Source organism: Chenopodium quinoa, unplaced genomic scaffold (assembly GCF_001683475.1).
Source record: "Chenopodium quinoa cultivar QQ74 unplaced genomic scaffold, ASM168347v1, whole genome shotgun sequence".
In the NCBI taxonomy this organism is placed as follows: domain Eukaryota; kingdom Viridiplantae; phylum Streptophyta; class Magnoliopsida; order Caryophyllales; family Amaranthaceae; genus Chenopodium; species Chenopodium quinoa.
This window is the reverse complement of record NW_018743792.1, coordinates 1,061,649-1,081,630: the sequence shown is the minus strand read 5'-3', so window position 1 is coordinate 1,081,630 and position 19,982 is coordinate 1,061,649.

Genomic DNA, 19,982 nt, shown 5'->3' with positions numbered 1-19,982 from the left:
AGTCTTTGTTATTCTTGTCTTATTTGATCAGTTCAGAGCAATGTGCCACCCAAATGGGAGATGCTCTCTGCGACGAATTCACCCAAATGGATGTCGCCGGACGCCTGCTCATGTTGGGACAGACGTATTGTTTTAATCATATATCATCCGGCCATTGGCCTTAATAGGTTGTTAAAAAGAACAACTCATAGCTGTTAAGTTTGTTAGACTTAGCTTATATTTACTCATGTTCGGGTAGACAAATTTTTTATATATTAAAGGTCATTGGGCCATCGGCCTTAGTCAGATCATCTGTCCATGGGCCTCATTAGGTTTTCTAAAAGGAACAACACATAGCCACTAAGTTTTTTAGACTTAGCTTAAATTTGCTCATGTTGGAGCAGTAATTTGAAATATTAAATTAGGCCTCTTGTACATTATATAGACGGTACCATGAGAGAAATACATTAAAAGTTAACAACGCAACTTCCATTGATACTTAAGTACAAAATAAGATTACAAGTCTTAGAAGTAGTACTTTTTCAAGTTGTCTACGTTCCAAGTTCTGGCTAGATGCCTGCCGTATGGTGTTTCCAGGCGGTAGGCGCCGCCTCTTACTTCTTCATAGATCCGGTATGGGCCTTCTGAATTGGGAGTCAGCTTTCCCTGCTCATTGGCCCTACCAATCGCCTCCATTTTTTGCAGCACAAAGTCCCCTACTTTCAAGGGGCACCTGTGCACTCTTTTGTTCTAGGCTCTCGTCATTCTCATACGGTAGATCTCATGGCGCAAGGCTGCATTGCCCCTGCGTTCTGGGAGTGAGTCCAAGCTAGCCGCATAGCCTCCCAGCTAGCCTCATCGTCATATAACATGACTCGAAGAGTCGGCTCATAGTGCTCAATAGATAGACGACTTCTGCCCCATAAACCATGAGAAATGAGGTTTCACCAGTCACCTTTTTTTCAGTCGTTCTGATGGCCTACAGAACATGTGGTAATTCGTCAGCCCATAGGCCGCCAACTCTTTCTAATTTCTTCTTAATGCCTTCTGAGATTAACTTATTGAAGGATTCAACCTGGCCATTTGCTAGGGACATAAAAATAAAACACCTAGAGGTAATCTCTGACTCTTTACTCATTGTAAACAAATTTAACGGTGAATATGCACCAAAAGATGCCTAAATGGTTGCATACCTGGAGGTAGTAAGGAGCCTCACAAAGGAATTTGAAGAATTCAAAATCGCACAAGTACCCAAGAACTTGAACACTAAGGCGGATGAACTAGCCAACCTTGGATCCAATATTAATCCTGATGAGTTCAGAGCAATACCGTTGGTACATATCATGTCTCCAGCCATAGAAAAAGAATCAACCATGAACGTCTATGAAATCCAAGCAGACCCTACTAATGAAGAAGATAGTTGGACCAAACCCCTCAAAGATTTCCTCACTAACAAAGTAACACCAAAAGGGAAGGTAGCTGCACAAGCTTTCGCCATGAAAGCATCCAAATATTGCCTTATCAGCAACGTACTCTTCAAAAAGTCAGCAGCTGGTCCATACTTAAGGTGCTTGGAGAAACAAGAAGTACAACAGGTCTTACAATCCCTACATATCAGAGAGTGCAGGAATCATTTAGGAGGAAGGAACTTAGCCAACAGAGCCCTCAAAATGGGGTATTATTGGCCCAGCATGAGAAACGACGCTGCGGAATTCACTAAATGTCAAAAGCACGCACCATTGACTCATCAACCATCCGTAGAACTGTATTCAACACTGACACCGTGGCCATATATGAAATGGGGAATAGATATAGTTAAATTACCTCCCTCATCAGGGCAAAGAGTATACTTCTTGGCAATGACAGACTACTTCTCCACATGGATTGAAGCCGAGGCATACAAGGACATCAAGGACAAACATGCCATTTCATTCATCAAAAGGAATATTTAGGGTAAAAATACCCTATGCCACGTGGCCCAGTAGTATGATGACATGTGGCAGCCCACCAGAGGCCCAACGGGATCCAATTGGATGCTGACACGTGGCAATATACCCCCAATGGGGGAGCAGATCCTCATCTGCTATAAATAGGGGAAAAATCCTCATTTATTACCGATTCATAAATACATACACAAAACCCGAGCAATATTAATTGCGGAATCTCTCTGAATCAGGGAGAAATACACATTTACTTTTCGCACGCTTACTCATCCGGAATCCTACTAACTTGATCTTCGGAGGCGGAACTCCACCCAACCGGAGTTTCGTGGTTTTGCAGGTACAGATGTCAGGCGCTCATATCCAGTATTGTAACTCTCCCGAGGGACTAAAAACACCCGAAACATTTGGTGCCGTCTGTGGGGAGAGTACTACTGTGATGGCATCTGATGTTGTACCGAATGCAGAGGGCAGCTGGCCTACGGCTGACCCTGAGGTCCATACGGACCATGAAAGTGGAAGTGGTGACGACTATGATGTCGACACATATATGGCCCCAGACGGGTCATTCCGTTCAAGACGCACCTGTTCCAAAGTAAAGAAGGAAAGGGGTCAGGACAAAGCTTATCCCAACAACCCAGGCGGCAAGCACCCTGGACAACCCCAGGCGGCGGAGGGTGCTGCCCCCGTCACCAGAGACGAACTCATGAATCTCATGACTAGTTTCAAGGGGGAAATCAAAGACATAATCAAGAAGTCAGCTAGCTCAAGCAAAGGTCAGCCGGCAAAGAAGCCTTCACCCTCCAGGAAGAAGTAAATAAAAGACCGGGTGCCAACTCCACACCCTAAACCCAAGGGGACGGATGGACCCCTGATCGACCTCTCAAAACTTCCTTTCCCTGAATCAGGGCAAAGGAAGGCCATCCGGCATACACAGCCGGATGGGTCAAAAAAGACTTTCTCTAACGCCCGCATGTTCATCCAGGAGAAGAGAAGTCAGAGCATGTCTCAGTCGGCTTCAACGTCGACCTACTCAGACAGTTTTCGAAATGCTTCAATGAAGCACTCGGAGATGCAGCAAGGGAGCCAGTCACGCGGCGTGTCTGCACGTACTGGCCCTAATGTGATTCAGCAGGCTTCGTATGTGCCCCAACAGCCACACGCGCCTTATGGATCTCTGTTCATGCAGTCGGCTCCTTTTTGGGGTCAGGCGCCATACCAGGTCCAGTCTATGGACTAGCAGCTCCGGCTGCTAAACCTTGGGGAACAGCCTTTGGCTTTCTCCTAGGAGATAACCGAGGCGGCACAGCCGGCCAAGGTTAAAAATGTGTTGGTTGGCGCCTAAAACGGTACCACCAACCCGGAAGACCACTTAATGACATACACTAACCTCATGTACCTACAGGGGTTGGATGACGCTGCATGGTGCAGATGCTTCCCGGCTACATTGAAGGGCATTGCCCAGCAATGGTTTGGCAACTTGCCGGCTGGGTGTATCAACAACTTCAAGACGCTTGCATATTTGTTTGCGTCCAACTTTTCCATGAATATCCCTGCAAAAAAGACAAGTCTCGACCTAGGGGCAATCCAACAGGGTGACAAGGAGGGACTTTGCTCCTATGTCAAGTGTTTTAATCTGATGAGAATTCAAATAAGGGGTTGTCTGACGAGGTTGCATATACAGACTTCTTCAAGGGTCTGAAGGATGGGTCAACTTTCAAATTTGAGCTGGTTCGTAAGAGGGTAGCCACCCTCCAAGAGGCGCTGATGGAGGCAGAGGACTATATACAGGCAACTAAGCTCTGCGCCATCAAGCATCCGTCGGAGCTTAAGCGGTCCGACAGGAGAGACAACCGGCCAACCCAGCCGGCCAAAAAAGAAGAAAAGAAGTCTGGGCAGCAGACCGCCAAGGTCAGCCGTCCTAGAAGAAGTAAAGGAAGTTAGAACCTTACGTCCCCAAGTACGAGCTCAACAAAGACTGCTCCTCCATCCTCATGGAGATAAAGGACTGGTTGACAATTGAAAAACCGACTGCTATGAAAAGCTCTGTAAAGAATAGAGACAAAAGCAAGTAATGCCAGTTCCACGAGGATGTTGGCCATGACACCAATGGTTGTTATAGCCTCAGGCGGCTATTGGACCGTCTGGCTGATGAGGGGGCTTTGGAGTCCTATCTGGTGAAGTCCAAGGGCAACCCCAAACCAAGCGGGGGACAACCGTCTAGGAAACCAGCTGCTAGCTCTAAAACTGACAAAGAGCATATTTTCACCATAGCAGGCGGCTTCGCAAGCAGAGGTCCCACCATCCGGGGCACTAAGGATAACATCAGAAAGTTATCCAGCCTAGAGGATGAGGGTCAAGCGTCGAAAGAAACCTTCCCTGAGGTCCTCATCTCTGAGAAGGATAGGGGCATGGTCAGACGGCCCCATGATGACCCCATAGTCATCGAATGCAAAGTTGCCAATCAACGAGTTGGCCGGATCTTAATTAATACTAGGAGCTCATCTGACCTGATCAGTTATCAATGCTTGACAAAGCTCAAGTACAAGCCTAACAGCATGCACAAGGCTCCCCACCCCCTAGTCGGCTTTGGGGGATGGTAGTGCATCCGGTGGGGAGGATTGACCTGCCCATTCGGCTAGGAGATAAGGGGGAAGGCCGACACATGGTTGTCAAGTTTTTGGTGGTCGAGGAATTGACTGCCTACAACCTTGGGCCGACCCACCCTCAATGAGTCTAAGGCGGTCATCATCCCCTCTCTTATGATGATCAAGTTTCAAAGGGATAACGGATCAGTGGGTGCCCTAAGCGGGGATCAAAAGACGGCAAGAGAGTGCTATCTCTTAGACGTCAGGCCGACTGTTACAGTAGCCGGTCATAATGAGGAACCTGCTGACCTCGAAGACAAGGAAGCCGCGCCTGCCTTCAAGGTAGCTGGTTAAAAGAGAAAGGCGGACCAGATGGCCCCCGCTAGAAAAACAAAATAGCAATCACTAGTCGGGGTAAGGCCGGATGACTCCCGGCCCCAGCTGGCTGGTGAGAATGTGGATGTCGTCCTAGACGACAGGCGTCCTGACAGAACAATCAAGGTTGGGACGGTAGCTTTTGAAAAATTGGGGGCAAGCCTGCTCCAACTTTTGAGAGAATTCAAATACATTTTTGCCTTTGAAGTGGAAGAGATTCCAGGCGTCAGCCCGGATCTAGCTGTCCACAAGTTAGCTGTTGATCCCAAAATAAAGCCGGTTAGGCAAAAGAAGAGGGATCATGGCGAGGAGAGGTCTCAGGCGGCAACCGCTGAGGTCAAAAAGCTCCTGGATGCTGGGTTCATTAGGCAATGCTATTACCCGGATTGGGTAGCAAATGTTGTTCTTGTCAAGAAGCCGAATGGTACCTGGCGGATGTGTAGATTACACATATTTGAACAAGGAATGTCCGAAGGATAGCTACCCACTTCCCAAGATCGACAGCCTGGTCGACTCTACAGCCGGTCATGCCTTAATGAGTTTTATGGATGCCTACTCAGGCTTCCACCAGATCCCCTTATGGAAGAAGGATCAGGAAAAGACAGCATTCGTCACTGATCAGGGGTTGTACTGCTACACGGTGATGCCGTTTGGGTTGAAGAATGCACCTGCTACCTTCCAACGAATGATCAATACGGTTTTCTCCAATCAAATCGGAAGAAATGTAGAGGCGTATATTGATGATATGATAGTCAAATCCAAGCTGCAGGCGGATCATCTAGCTGACCTCCGAGAAACCTTCACCACCCTCAGGCGGCATAAGGTCATGCTGAATCCCAAGAAGTGTGTCTTTGGCGTAAAGTCTGGGAAGTTTCTCGGATTTCTGATTGATCAAAGAGGCATAGAGGCCAATCCGGAAAAGGTCCAGGCGGTTATTGACATGAAATCACCTCGAACCGTCAAGGAGGCCCAGAAATTAACCGGTTGCCTGGCGGCCCTAGGAAGAGGTTGAGGCGGCATTTCAGAGGTTAAAGCAACATTTGCACTCTTTGCCAAGGCTAGTGAGCCCCCTGCCTAAGGAGGTTCTCTACATGTACCTAGTTGTCTCAGATCACTCCCTTAGCACCGTCCTCCTTGCTGAGAGAGACGGAAAGCAACTCCCGGTATATTTCATCAGTCACATACTTAGAAATGCTGAACTCCGGTACCCTATGATTGAAAAATTTGGGTTGGCTCTTTACAAAGCAGTCAAGCGGTTGAAGCCCTACTTCTTGGCTCATCCGGTGACTGTCTATACTAATCAGCCACTCAAGCGTCCAATGACTGCCATAGAGTCATCTGGCAAAATTATCAAGTGGGCTGTTGAAATACAAAGCCTAGAGATAACTTTCGAACCTAGGCGAGCAGTTCAAGGTCAGGCGTTTGTCGACTTCATTGTTGAAATGACTAGGCCGGCACAGCCGGAGAATACCGATCAAGTTTGGAAGTTATTCGTAGACGGAAGTTCTACCTTGAACGGCTGTGGTGCAGGCGTAATCTACAAATCTCCGAAAGGAGACACGTATGAATATGCACTACGGTTCAACTTTCAAGCTTCAAATAATGAAGCTGAGTACGAGGCCCTGTTAGCCGGTATACGCATGTGTAAGGCGGCAGGGGCGAGAAAAGTTGACGTCTGCTCGGATTCTCAATTGATCGTTAGCCAATTCAATGGTGACTACGAGGCCACCCATCCGACAATGATCAAATACCTTCAGGCGGTTAAAGAAGAGGCGGGGACACTTGACGAGTTTCATCTAAGTCAGGTGCCCCAGTAAGAAAACAATCAAGCGGATGCTCTGTCCAAGCTGGCCTCATCCGCCACTTGTGATACGCCTAGGTCAGTCTTTTGGGAGGTCATGGAAAAAAGAAGCATTGAGCATGATCCCATTGGAGTTATTGACCGAAGCTCAACCTGGATGGACCCCATTCGGGAATATTTGGTAGACGGCACACTATCGGATGCCCCTTCAGAAGCGGCGGCACTGAAAAAGCGAGCTCTGAGCTTCGAAATGTACAAGGGGGAACTTTTTAGAAAGGGTTATCTCCAGCCGTTCCTGAAGTGTGTCACCCCTGAACAGGGAAAAGAGGTGCTAGAGGACCTGCATGCGGGCTTTTATGCCTCACATATAGGCGGCAAGACTCTAGCAAAGAGGGCCAGACGGCAAGGTTACTTTTGGCCCACCCTTGAGGCAGACGCCATGGAATTGGTGAAAAAATGTGACAAGTGCCAGAGGTTTGGCTGGCACATACACCGTCCGGCAACAGACCTGACGGCTATCTACAGCCCGGTTCCATTTGCAAAATGGGGCATGGACATCTTAGGTCCTTATATTCCTGCCACAGGCGGCAGAAGATATATTCTAGTGGTTGTAGACTACTTCATCAAATGGGTCGAGGCAGAGGCGGTCAAAGGCATCAAGATAAAGGATGTCATCTCCTTCATTTAAAGGAACATCATCACCCGGTTTGGGGTTCCTATGTTTATGGTGTTTGACAACCCAGTTTGAAACGCCTACCCTTAAGAATTGGTTGGGAGATCAGGAGATCTCGCACTGCTTCGCATCTATTGGCCGGCCCCAGGCAAACGGTCAAGTTGAAGCCTTCAACAAGCTCATCTCAGACGGCATAAAAAAAGAAATTGAAAAAGCCGGTGGTCTTTGGGCGGATGAGTTACCTCACGTGCTTTGGGCCATCAGGACAACAGAAAAGGGGGCAACCGGTGAAACTCCGTTTCTCATGACATATGGCACTGAAGCCGTCTTGCCTATTGAACTTTATGAGCCAACACTCCGAGTCATGCTCTATGACGAAAAGGCTAATTGGGAGGCCATGCGCCTTGTATTGGATTCACTCCCGAAACGCAGGGGCAATGCCGCCTTGCGTCATGAGATATACCGTCTGAGAATGATGAGGGCTTACAACAAAAGAGTACGCAAGCGGCCCCTCAAAGTGGGGGACTTTGTGTTACAAAAAATGGAGGCAACCGGTAGGGCAAATGAACAAGGAAAGCTAATCCCCAATTGGGAAGGCCCCTACCGGATTTTCAAAGAATTAAGAGGCGGCACTTATCGGCTGGAAACACCAGACAGCAGGTAGCTGGCCAGAACCTGGAATGTAGATAACTTGAAAAAGTACTACTTCTAAGGAGATTGTAAATACTTTTTCTAAGAGTAAATGATTGAAAGGAATACTTTATTTCAGCTTTATTTCTTATATTTTAAGTCCCATGTGCAATGCACATCTGGGAATCTTCCAAGTCCCCTGTGCAATGCACAACCGGGCACCTATCAAGACCTAATTGTGCAATGCACAACCGGGCACCCGTTTGCTCAAAATGAGTAAAAAGCTAAGTACCTAACCTAGCTATGTAAAGGCCCCAAAGCCAACATATTTTAAACCGCCTGCTCTATCCGTGAACAAGCATCCGGCGAAGCCCATCCAGGTGAATTCGTCAAAGAGAACATCTCCGTTCCTGGTGGAACATTGTTCTATGCGTCATGAACTCAAACGGCTTTAACCGGTTAGGTTAAAGAACCCATGTCCGTTCGAATGACCTATCGCAAACAAGATACACCCGGCTATTGCCCCAAGGCAATACAGACGGTGAATTAAATCTTGTTAATCAGCCGGCTTTGCCCAAAAAGCACTATAGTCGGTCCCCACTTCTACCCTGAAGTTCAACCCTAATTAACTTTAAAATCATCTTGAAATTCGTAACCGGCTATTTCCCCAAGGCAATACAACCGGCAAATTTTGTCATACTACAACCGGCTATTGCCCCAAGGCAATACAGCCGGAAAATAGCATCATAGGTCACAACCGACTGCCCCAACGCAGTACAGAAAGGTCAAACCCTGTTGACCCCAGCATCCGCCTTGCTATTGCCCCATGGCAGTATAGGCGACAAATTGTACGTCAATGCGCATCCGGCCTTTGCAGGAAAGCACTACAGCTGGTTACGACAATGGAAGCAAGGCCAGAACCTTGTCTATACGTCCGGTCCTAAGCCGCCTGTATGCAATCGGACAACTCTGTTCTACAATAACCCGAATGATTATGTACGGCTGCTTGCTTAGGGTTGGACTAAGCAACCAACCGTCCAGCGGCATACATAGCCAGTGCATCCGTCATATTACAAGAGTTCATTCAAAACAGAATGCAAGAATCCAAAAGTTGCAAAAACTGAAAAGAATTGAAAATATGCGAAGCAAACCGACACAGTCGGTTTATATATATATTGAAATTTTAAATTCAAATGTTAACCGGACCCCCGTCCGAGAAAGTGATACAGAAATTCACGGCTCGCAAGCCAGTAAAAAGAAAGAATTTTAAAGATCCTACTGCTGGTGTTGCTGAGGTTGCTGTTACTGCTGCTCCGGTTGCTGGCCCTGACCGGCATTAGGGGCATCCAGGGTCTGCTGGGGTTGAGTTTCCTCACCCGGCACTTCTCCCTCTGCCTGATCATCCCCAATGCCGGCCCACCCCTCGAAAGGCGACGGCTGCTTAATCCCGAGTACTTGAGCATCAAATACTTTTGTTGCGTATTTGTACCTCAAGTCGAAGAAGGCATAGTCGGTGTCCAGGTGGATCATGGACCATGCCATCTTCATGCGCGCTTCGCATTCACGCTCATTCTCGGTGACTATCCGGGTCTGCTCAGCCGACAGCTGGTCTAGAGCTTCCTTTTTGGACTTAACCAGATCATTCTTGGCTTCGTCCAACTCCTCCCCCTGCCGGGTGACCTCATTCTTCAACCCGGCACTCTCCTTCTCCGCATCCTTCAGAGCTTGGATGTCGGTTTTGAGCTGGTCAATTTGGAGCTGTAGGTCGGCAGCCGTCTTGTTGGCTGAATCAGCAGCAGCCGTCAGCTGCTGGATGAGCTCCTCCTATTTCATCTCCCGGGATTTAGTTTGGATTTCAAGCATTAAGGAGTTATATTGACAGACATCTATTAATTCAGCTTCCCGTTTTTGGGCATCCCTTACCTCCTCTTGCTTCTTCCGCAAGGGGGTTTTCAACCCATCCACCCCCAGCCGCATTTGAGCCGGAATGCAATAGTAGGCACCCGGCTAGAAGGAGCAGGCTCCTTAGATCCAGCCTCAGCTGGCTCTGAACTTAAGCCCAGACTTTGCAGGCTTTTACCTGCGGTCGTGGGCCTTTTAGGAGGCAGTGCCCTGCCGGCTGAAGTTGGTGCAGGGCCACTTGCAACCCTCCACCTCTGCGACGCCGGCTGCGGGAGTTCCTCTCCCGGCCTCCTAACCATTTGCCTTAGGGAGCGAGGAATTTTCTAGTTCCCCGTCTGTAAAAAATATGAAGCTTGAATTAAAATCAAATTAATTACAAGGAATACAGACAGCATAAGGTCAGCCGGTGCTTACCCCACTTGCTCGGGTTGCAAGTTGGGCTCGCTTCTGTTCGAGCTGCTCTTTCCTAATCTTAGCGGCTGACTTAGCCGGAGTTTTTTTAGGAGTCATCTCAAGTCCTTTCTCTGCAAAATAACAAGGAAAATATTCAACAGCACTCAAACACCATACAGGCGGCATAAATCGCCAGTTAAGCGGTAAACCTTTGTCCCAAAAGGTTCTGAGACCGCAGGCGGAGAGGAACGCCTCATCTTTGAACCAGTCCGGATGAGGGACCCATAATTTGGGGACAATGATTTGCGTCCCATCATCCAGTGGCTGAGTGGTCTTCTTAAATAGCCCCGGCTCCATAATGGCATCCCAGGCCTCAGCCGGCACCCTTGGTAGGGCGCACTTCTTTCCCAATAAAGTCGGGTTCTTATTGTAACGGCGCATCCGGTGATTAGCAGCCGTTGATGGGGAAGAGACGAAATAAAACTTGCTCTTCCAGCTCGTCCACTTGGAGGGCTTCTCCAAGGTCATCATATATTCCGGATGCGTGGTGAGAGTGTACCACGCATTCCAGCCGCCTGGGGCACGGCTCAAGTAGTGCATATGCGCGAACGCCTCCCAACTAGGCGTCACGTCCTGCATCTCACAGGCGGCAATGTATCCAATGATATTCACCCAAGAGTTGGGTGTGAGCTGCCAGACACCCAGGTCATAACCCCGAAGAATGGCCTTAATTGTTCTATGGAGTGGGAACCGGAGGCCGGCTTTGAATGCCGCCTCATAGCAGCCGAAGTAATTGTCGGCATGTTCCAGGTCATCCTCCCAGACAACTAACGCGCTCGCAGGCGGGACACCCAACTCCCAGCCGGTCCCTATCGGGCGCTTCTCCAAAAATGTCGGGAGGGTTGCGTTTAGTGTCACCACATCCCGGGCGCTCATATGCGCTTCCATTGGATTATTTATTGTAAGCCAGTTATATGCCTCCTCGTCATCTTGAGGGGCATCCGGCGTCATAGAGGAATCAGTAGATCCGGTTTCCTGATCGATTCCCATACCGCCTGAGCTCCCGGATTCTTCCAGAATCTCATCACCAAGCGTACTTGGAACGCCCGGTTAATCAAAGGGAACATCTTCAACCGGAGTTCCGGCTGAATCATCTGACTTGTACTCGGGGTCAACAGTCGTTTTCCTTATCCGAGCCATTATGTCCTGCACATGAACAGAGATGGTCGGATTCGCAGAAAAGTAAGGGCGTTCCATACACCCCCAGACAGCATCCCCAGTCCTAGATTCAGCCATATCCGATGACCAGTTGACAACTGCCCTAGGCCGTGCCGTGTGTGTATTGGGATAGTCCATTATTCTCTAACCTATACAACCGGTAAACTCAAAAGGTTACAGGGGGCAAAGGCGATACCTTGAATATGTGAAGACGTCTGAAGAAGACTTGGCTGAGATTCCAAAGTGTGGCTTGAAGATGCCACAAGCGGAGCAGTCCGTTTGCGTTTAAAAAACCTGAAGCACAAGGACAAACAGTCAGGCATTTTGGAAGAAAATCACCCAAAGATACCCCAAGAGGTATCACAAAATCTTGCTCAAAGATACCCCAGGCGGTATCAAGGAAGCATGCCCAAAGATAACTCAGACGACATAAAGGCCGGCTGAAGGTCTAATGAAGGCAAGTTAAAAAAAAAAATCTATACTACTCAAAAATACCCCACGCGGAACATTTTCGGCTGAGGGTCAATTTAATGGTTTACAAGAATGACTCAAGGCTACAACTAGCGGTTTCCATGAAGAATTGCTCAACGAACCCCCAGACGGCATAAGAACCGGCTGAGGGCCTCACCAGAGCAGATCATGAGCAAGTTGTGAAGAGAATTGCTCAAGCATACCCCGGACGGATTAAGTCCGGCTGAGGGTATGATGGATCCAAGACTAAAAGAACAATTGTTTGAAGATACCCCAGACGGTCCATAACCGTCTGTGGGTCTAGTTTCGAAAAACAATTGTCTGAAGATACCCCAGACGGTCCAAAACTGTCTGTGCGTCTTGATTTGAAGATCCTTTGTTTGAAGATACCCTAGACGGCTCCTAGCCGTCTGAGGGTCTATGAAATGCAAGTTTTGATAAGCAATTGTTTGAAGATGACCTAGGCGGAATATTCCCGGTTGAGGGTCTATTGAATGCAAAATATTAAAGACTATTGTTTGAAGATGCCCCAGACGGCATGTAACCGTTTGTGGGTCTTTTGAGTGCAACTCCTTGAAGACCATTATTTAGAGATGCCACAGGCGGTATATCACCGTCTATGGGCCTATGGGATGCATTAATTGGAAAGTCCATTGTTTGAAGATACCTCAGATGGTCCATAACTGTCTGAGGGTCTATTTTTGAAGACCATGGTTTGAAGATACCCTAGACGTTCCAAACCGTCTATGGGTCTACCAAATGCAAGAAATGAAAGAAAGGGCTTAAGGTGCCCCAAATGGTTTAAGATCGTCTATAGTTCTACTCAAATCAAGAATAAATCAAGAGCCAGACGGTACCTGGGTGAGTTGATTGAAGAAGCACTCAACCGGTATCCGGATGTGTTCGAACAAGGAAGTTGGGTGCACAATTAAGCAGCCGGTATCAGAGCTCTCAAGAGAATTTTTTGCAAAATGTGTAAAGTGAAGAGGAGAGAGGGGTGCGTCTCTATTTATAGACAAGCCTAGAAGGCAAATCGCCAACTTCTGCCTCAACTTTTCAAAATTCGAATCCAAGAGAGAGAGGCGGGAAGCAAATCAACCGTCGCCTCCCCTGTGCTTGACACCTGTCACAGGTGACACGTGGCTACGCCACGTCACACCTGTGAGGGGCAAATGTTTAGGGTAAAAATACCCTATGCCACGTGGCCCAGTAGTATGATGGCATGTGGCAGCCCACCAGAGGCCCAACGGGATCCAATTGGATGCTGACACGTGGCAATATACCCCCAATGGGGGAGCAGATCCTCATCTGCTATAAATAGGGGAAAAATCCTCATTTATTACCGATTCATAAATACATACACAAAACCCGAGCAATATTAATTGCGGAATCTCTCTGAATCAGGGAGAAATACACATTTACTTTTCGCACGCTTACTCATCCGAAATCCTACTAACTTGATCTTCGGAGGCGGAACTCCACCCAACCGGAGTATTGTGGTTTTGCAGGTACAGAAGGTAGGCGCTCATACCCAGTATTGTAAATCTCCCGAGGGACTAAAAACACCCGAAACAAGGAACATTCTGTGTAGATTCGGTGTACCGTCTGAAATCATTACTGACAATGCATCTCAGCTCATCAGTAAGAAAACCATTAAATTTTGCAAGGAATGAAACATATCACTCATCACATCCACACCAAGGTACCCTCAAGCAAATGGACAAGCAGAGTCAAGCAACAAAGCCCTTATCAACAACATGAAAAAGAGACTAGAAGGTGCAAAAGGGAAATGGGCTGACGAATTACTTAACATGATGTGGGCAGATAGGACAACACCAAAAGGCGTAACAGGGCATACTCCCTTTTCACTAGTGTACGGAATTAAAGCAAAAATCCCTACTGAGGTGGAAGTCCCAACTGCAAGATATGGGCTGATGATAGAAGATAGAAACTAATCAGAGCTAGCGTACAACCTAGACACTGTTGAAGAAACCAGAGATGATGCCAAGATGAGAATGGCAGCCTATCAGCAAGGATTTGCAAGAAGTTTCAACAAAAACGTGAAAATCAAAGTCTTCAAGGTAGGAGATTAGGTCCTCAGAAAGGTATACGAGAACACAAGGGAAGTGAATGTTGGAAAGTTAGCACCAAACTGGGAAGGTCCATACGAGATCACAAAGGTAGTAGGCAATGGAGCATACAGACTAAGGAACACATAAGGGAAAGATTCCAACAAGCTAGAACGCAACACACTTAAAGCTTCATCATTTCTAAGGTACGCAAAAACCTAACTAAAGGCAGCCAAGACACGATAAAGGTGTGAAATCCCTCCACTTGTATTTCTAAACAAGCGTGTCTCAGAAAGGAAACCTTCCTAAGAAGCAGTTCTAGTTACGATGTTAACACAAGAAAGGTACCCTCTTTTCCCATTACTTAATCAATTTCGCTTATTTGAACTATGAGTACTGACTTAAGCATTGGAGGGTCGTTGGGGAAACCCACGGCCACCCCTGCCTTTTCCTGTTTTTCAAGGATACAATCACTGTATAAGGCACAACAACGCGTAGAAATGTTCTTGTAGAACAAGGAAAGTATAGCTACCAAATTACCACAAGAAGGGCATGTAAGCAATATTGCATCCCAATTGCAATACAACTGTAATACAACTGGGATACATCGCAACAACATAAACAACTAGAGTAATAAGCATAAAGCATATATTACTTAGTTGTGCAAGGCAACAAAAACACAAAATATCCTATTGCACAAAGGCAACAAAAAGCAAAAACATCAAGCGGCACGAAGGCAGCAATATTACAAACACTTAAACATAAAAAAGCATATTGTTTAGAAATGACTAAGGAAATAACACTGCAAGCAAATTTTCTCCAATCTTGTCAGCAAGGACCTTCTATTCATCAGGAGAGACTTTAACAGCATCAATCACAGGGAAGTTCACCTCCTTATCAGCACAGCTCAGCAGAAGTGAACTTGGAACAGGAGTTTCCCTAGGGTAAGACTTCTCAAAGGCAACCTTCTCAGCATCATATTCCCAAGCCTCACGCTTGCCCTGCTGGAACTCCACCATGATCTCCAATCGAGCCTTGTCGAGATAATAGCTAGCCAAGTCAAGAGACTCGTTCGCAGCAACTTTCAAGGTGCTCTGCATCTGCTCCAATTTAGTACGACATTCCTTATGTTTAGCACGCTCCCCCTTCAAAGCGTCAAACGATGCTTTGATCCTTTCAGACAAAGAGTCACGTTCCTTCTTCATGGCTTTAAAAGCCCTAGTAAACTCAGACACTTTGCCCAGCACCCCTAGACAAGATTAAAAGCACTGCAGACATAACACAATCACGTCAGTAAGGATCGCATAAAGCTGATGTTCTAAAGAAAATTTTGGGAGTATACCTTACCTAGAAAGTAAAAGGAGTGGTGTCCTTCCAACAAGTGTATTATTCAAATAGAGGGTTCAGAATTATCGGAAAGCTAATTCTTCAGTAAGGTCAATTGATCGGAATGCCTAGGTGGAGGCCGCTTCCGATCAGTAATATTAATGTACAATTAATATTACAGCTTAATCTTGACTGAACCCTTCGGGTCGAACCCAATCGAATAACCGATCCAAGACGACGAATCAATCCGAAGGATTCGATGAGTCGTCGGAGTTTTACGAACAAAGATGTCGGATATCGAGCTTAGAGCGTCGAGATCGAGCGTCGCAAGTCGAGTCGAATTTAGAATTCGACGAGACATGAAATCAATCGAGTTACAAGTACGAGCCTAGTCGTAGCCTCGCATTGGTCTAGCCATGTGAGTGCTAGGCTAGGCAATACCCATCGCAAGCCTAGCATGCTAGGCGTGCTAGGCTCATGCATGCTAGCTAAACACCGCAAGCATCGTAGCCTTGCGTGTGTGCTAGCAAGCCATGCGCCCAAAGCATCACAAGGCTAGGCCTTGGTTGCTAGGAGCTGGCGCAAGGCATGGGCTAGCACTGCTCGCCTAGCTATCCAGCCACACACCATCGCATAGCAGCATGCTATGTTATGCGTGGTGCTGGGCGCTAGCACCCTTGCTAGCATCATAGGTAATAGCATCGACAAGCCATCGCAGCCCCGCACCGAGCATCGCATAGCAGCATGCTCAGCATGCAAGGCTATGCGTGGTGCTAGGCGCTGGCAGCCTTGCATGGTGCTAGGAAATGGCGCGCGGCCAGTAGCCAGCCTCTCGCAAGCACGCAGCATCACAGGGCTGGGCCTTGCTAGCTATGCGTGCTGTGCGGGCTGGGGTGGGCATCCTACGGGGATAGCAGTGGCGAGCACTTAGTAGCCTTGTTGGGCAGCACCCAGCACATGTCATGGCACAGCAACAGCTCGCATGGTGTGCGTAGCTTGCTGGCTGGGCACATGTGAGTGCTGGGTGGCTTGCTAGCACAGCCAAGGCACCAGGCGCCAGCAAGGCTGGCTGGCAGCCAGCTGTCCCAGCCACATGGAGGATCCGATTTGAGTGTGGGGACCAAGAGTTGTGGGCATTGCCTTGGGCACCAAGGCTATGGTCCCCCCCTCTTGGAATGGTCCTCACCTAATCACTCTTCCTCCATTTGCCACTTGTAACTCATTTATTGCATTGCTTATTAATTTTTTTTTTATTAAAATAAATTAGTAGGAAAATACAATTGTCCCACATTGATCATGAATGGGATGACAAGTTGATTTTCTCTATAAATACCCAATGGTTGGGCATTTGAGAATACACTTGAGTAGAACTCAATGAGGCATCTCTCATTAGGTGAGAAAACCTCTAAGTTCGTAAAACTCCATTTTATTGGTCGGGTCCCGACTAAACTTCGGGACTTGGACCGTTCGGGCCAGGTTCGTGGGTACGAGTCGTTGGAGGCGGTCACGATTGTGACGCTCAAGCTTTCGAAGTAAGAGCTCGATTTGCGAGCGAAGCACGCGTCGAGGGTAAGAATGTCTTTTCTCTTTCTCTCTTTATGTTGTTAATTATGTGATAAAATATTTAGTTGCTTTAATTAGTGAGCGGGTCTTGGGCGGGTTTCTCTTCCGCGTAGCGTTGGACGCTATGAAACCCAACAGCGGTATCAGAGCCGCGCTCACTTTAATTATTGTGACTAATAATTAATTAAGGTGATTTAAAATGGATTTAAATTTCTGGTTGTGCTTTCTAATTAGATTAGAAGCTCGTTTTAATTATTTTAATCTCGTATTTTTATAATTTTGGCTGATGAACCAAGATTTCGACTCAAAAATAGTGATTTTTGGGTGGAATCAACATTCTAAATCATTTCTGACCCTTTTAGGATTCTCCAGAAGCCAAAATCCACCCAGAAATATGTTTTTCGAGGGGTTTTTCGTTTTTGACGAAAAATTTTAAATCTTTTAACCTTGATTAATTATTGCATGATGAAGGTAGATTAAATGTATGGTTGCATCCCTAATCTACTACAATTATAAACCTCATTAAGCATGTTTATGAAGTCATAATTGGTGCTTAATTTGGTGTGTTCACTTTTCACATAAACTTGTATTTTTCACATTACTGCAAATAAATTGCTTTGAGTGTGAATGTTTATGGTGAACTTGCAATTTTGAAGCCCCTAAAAATTTCAAAGATTCAACCTTTAATTGTTTATTTGGTTGGAACTTTGATTGCAAAATTCCATGTTGAATTAAATTTTGGATTTAATCATTTTTGTGTTGATTAAAGTCCTTAAAGTTCAAAACTTGTGATTGAATTTTGATTAATCTTCATATTGGAAGATGTAAATTTTTCAATTTTACACAAGTTGTTGTTGGGAAATTTTTCATTGGATGAAAGGGTTTAATTTTCCAAACCCCTTAATTTTGTCAAATCTCATTATCAATTTACATTTGATTAAATTAATAATGAATGTAGCCCTTCAATTTTGAAGCATCAATATAGACCTAAGTTGATTTAAAGAATGGTTCTTGAATAATTTAGCCTTGTGCACTATTTAAATTGAATTTAATTAAGTTGGACTTGTTTTAATTTCATTTTTCCCTATTTGTTGGATTCAAAATTTAATTAAGTATTATATATAAAAAAACAAAATATTTGTTGGATTCACAAGTCTTTTACACTATTCTTTTTCTTGAAAATGGCTTTTTTTTTTAATTAATATAATAATTTTACTAAATGAAATTTCAAAAAAGTAATGATAAATGCTATCCGCTTAAAAACTCTTGAAATACTTTTTAGTTAAGTGGGCACACAATAGAAATTACAATTTTTGTAAACACCCAATTAAGCATTAATAACAACAATGTAATATAGTTCCCTCTAGGTTTTCTTCTTGGAAGTGTTCTCTTAGTTTCCTCTAGTGTTTTTTCCTGGGAAAGATTTTTCGCCTTCATTGCTAGATTATTTTTCCATTATTTTAAAGGTTTTTCTTCTCTCTTCTCCCTTTTCTCTCCGTCTCTTTTTCTCTTGGTCTCAGTTGTGAATCTTTGTAAGTATTTTCACTGGTGTTCTTACCGGTGTTAAGTTTGAAAAACTTTTTAATTGCTTTTAATGAACAAATCTCATCCTTGGGATGATGATTCTCTCTTGTGTTTATTTTCTGTTTCTGTTTGTATGTGAAAATTGAAGATTTAGGGTTTCATAATCTTCACAAGAATTCAGAGGACACCATGAGCTGATTATTTTCACTCAAATGACTACGTATCAGTGGATTGCAACAAGCCGAATTAATGCTAACTCACAGATTGTATTGCTTCATATGAATATTTTAATAAGGCGATTATTAGTTGAATCTGTGATGTATTTAGATTTAAGGTGTTATGTACTTATGCTGGAATTCTTGTTTACTTAAGAATTGTATGGATTGTCGTTTGACAATATTTTATTAAAGAAATCCCTTTTCACTTATATTATTAAAAAAAAAAATCTTATATATAACTGGCCATCACAAGGGCTACGCGTTAGTGTTATAGGGGGTACTCACTCAATGTTACAGGGGTTACTTTGTTAGTGTTGTAGGGGTTATTCGGTTAGTGTTATAGGTTACTTTATCAGTGTTGTAGGGGTTACTCGGTCAGTATTATAGGGGTTACTCAGTTAATATTATAGGAATTACTTTGTTCATTACAAGTGATCACATGGTGTAGTCAACCGCAAATTTAAATAGTAATGAAGTTAGAATGCTTTTTATTTATTCCACCTCTGAATTTAAATAGTAATATTAATCAACGTAGTGGATAGCTACTCTTAATTATGATTTTGTTAATCTTTCTTCTTTTGCAGTATCTTCGACTGTCGAGTATTGACTATAAACTTCGTATGACCATTGCAAATTTTATCCGCCATTATGATTGCCAGCAACCCATTAACTGATGATTTTAGAACCCAAAGCAAACTTGTTTTCCATCACTCCATTTACTACTCTAACCGTCTCCAAATAAAGTCTTTTTTTTTTTTTTTTTTTTTGAGATGAATAAAAAACAATATAGTGGCATCTCGTTGATTAAAATTGTATATACTATCTTCATTTCAAATAATTTGCAATGATTTAACATAAAATGTGAATTGAAAATGTCTAATCGTTGCAAATAATTTAAAACGAAGGTAGCATAAAAAACGAGAGATATAGATATATAGTGGCATTTTGTAGATTAAAATTGTATACTATTTCCATTTCAATAGTTTCTTTCTTACTTTTCTTTCTTTTTTTTTTTTTCTCTCTCTCCTCTTCATCATGCAACTTTAATTTTCTTGATTCGTTTACCATTCATATCTAAACTTTACCTACATATTGTCAATATTAATGAATGGCACATTATTGCAAATAAAATAAAACGGAGGTAATATATTAAAAAATAAATAAATAAATAAAAAATGAGAGAATGGAGTATGATGGACAAGTGAATAAAAAAAACAGGTAAAGGTGATTAAAAATAAATTTTAAGGATTACGATATTGGGTTTAATAAAATTTGTATTTGGGATACAGAGAGTACATCATCCCAAAACCAA